A 2,570-nucleotide genomic window follows, 5' to 3' on the forward strand; every position below is an offset into this window, starting at 1 on the left:
AAGCAAAAACGGCCAAAGGAAAAAAAATGTGGAAAAGCCCCCCCTTTTTAGGTTTTCAAGGTGGCTATTTATATTGGTGTCGTTAGGTCATGCCTGCTGCCCAAAAAAAGTCTTCAACGCGCGTGGATATAAGGCCCAACATTCCTCAACGTATCTTCAAGTCTCCGAAGCATTACCTGCGCCCAAAAAGTAGGGGAATGGTGTGACGTTCGTCACACCATGTGTGACGTCCGTCACAGGGATGCGCAAGGCGTGACGCTCGTCACAGCCTCTGTGACGCTCGTCACAGGTGCAATACCTGAGTTCTTGTATTTTGGGCTGGGCCTTGCTATTTGGTTCGTTTCTCCTCCTTTTTGCACCTCTTTTCCTCCAATTCTACTTGTGTTTCCAAATAAACCACCTGAGACAAATAGGAAGAAAATACCGCGTAATATCCAATAATATAAAGTGACCTGAAATAAATGATGATAAAATTTAATTGAATTAAGCCTTAAAATATGATATAATTTCATGTTATCACTAGGCGAGCGTGTAGCGAACAGGCCAGTTTGGGCCATTTTCATTCGTGAGCTGGGCCTTTGTTCCTTTGAGATCAGTGTCATAAAAATGATTCGGAATGCCTTGAAAAGTGTCTTGAAATATTAACGGGCAAATTTTGGGGTATGACAGCTGCCCCTGTTCAATATTCTTGAACCGAGAGAGTAGAATGGTATGTGCCGTTCGTGGTCTGGAGGTGAAAGATTATTGAACACTAGAATGCCCCAAAAATTTGCACTTGCCAATTAGTCTTGGTAGATGGGCTTGAAGATGCCATCCAGGTAGTTTGATGATGGGAGCTTCAGACTGTGTCGTACGTTAGACGATATCTGAAGACATGGGTGTCATACCGGGTCATACGCTGGACCGTATGGTGAGTCATCCATTAGGCTGTCGACTTCGCCGGGGAGTCGGAGTATGCTATATGCTGCTGGGGATAAGGGATCAGAATGGATCATACACTGGACCATATCTGAGTATCAGAGTGAGCTGTTCGTTAGGCGGATGACTTTGATGGGGATGAAAGATCAGAACGGATCGTACGCTAGATCGGTTCTGAGTTGCAGAAGGAGCCGTCCGTTGGGCTGAATCTGCTTGAAGAGGGAGTAGTCGTATACCAGACTACCATTCAGAAATGTACCTGTCCGAAGGTAGCATCTGAGTAAGGGAGTAGCCGTATACCAGACTACCATTCAGGAATGTACCTGTCCGAAGGTAGCACCTGAGCAAGGGGAGTAGCCGTATACCAGACTACCATTCAGGAATGTACCTGTCCGAAGATAGCACCTGAGCAAGGGGAGTAGCCGTATACCAGACTACCATTCAGGAATGTACCTGTCCGAAGGTAGCACCTGAGCAAGGGAGTAGTCGTATACTAGACTACCATTCAGGAATGTACCTGTCCGAAGGTAGCACCTGAGCAAGGGAGTAGTCGTATACTAGACTACCATTCAGGAATGTACCTGTCCGAAGGTAGCACCTGAGCAAGGGAAGTAGCCGTATACCAGACTACCATTCAGGAATGTACCTGTCCGAAGGTAGCACCTGAGCAAGGGGAGTAGCCGTATACCAGACTACCATTCAGGAATGTACCTGTCCGAAGGTAGCACCTGAGCAAGGGGAGTAGCCGTATACCAGACTACCATTCAGGAATGTACCTGTCCGAAGGTAGCACCTGAGCAAGGGAGTAGTCGTATACTAGACTACCATTCAGGAATGTACCTGTCCGAAGGTAGCACCTGAGCAAGGGAGTAGTCGTATACCAGACTACCATTCAGGAATGTACCTGTCCGAAGGTAGCACCTGAGCAAGGGAGTAGTCGTATACTAGACTACCATTCAGGAATGTACCTGTCCGAAGGTAGCACCTGAGCAAGGGAGTAGTCGTATACTAGACTACCATTCAGGAATGTACCTGTCCGAAGGTAGCACCTGAGCAAGGGAAGTAGCCGTATACCAGACTACCATTCAGGAATGTACCTGTCCGAAGGTAGCACCTGAGGAGATGAAGGTTTAACTTGGTCGTACATTAAACCGTATTTGAGCAGCATCTGGTCTAGCTTGGTCGTACACTAGACTGTATCTGGGCAGAATCCGAGGACTTGACGGTCTAACTTGGTCGTACATTAGACTGTATCTGCAGAATCTGACTTGAAGGTCTAACCTGGTCGTACATTAGACTGTATTTGAGGACTGGAAGAAGGTCAGAATGGATCGTACGCTAGATCGTATCTGAGTTATTGAAGGTCAGAATGGATCGTATGCTAGATCGTATCTGAGTTGAGGGAGTCATGTGTTGAGATGAATCAGGATGGACCGTATGCTAGGCAGTACCTGAGAAGTGAAGGTCCAACTGGGTCGTACATTAGACCGTGTTGGGAGTAGTTGAAGATCAGAATGGATCGTCCGTTAGATCGTATCTGAGTAGCAGGAGTTATATGTTGAGCTGAATCAGAATGAACCGTATGCTAGGCTATATCTGATAGTATTTGCAATGAATATTTGGGATGGGCTTATAGAGGCCATCGTTAGGAG

This window comes from Lathyrus oleraceus, chromosome 6 (assembly GCF_024323335.1).
Source record: "Lathyrus oleraceus cultivar Zhongwan6 chromosome 6, CAAS_Psat_ZW6_1.0, whole genome shotgun sequence".
Taxonomy (NCBI): domain Eukaryota; kingdom Viridiplantae; phylum Streptophyta; class Magnoliopsida; order Fabales; family Fabaceae; genus Lathyrus; species Lathyrus oleraceus.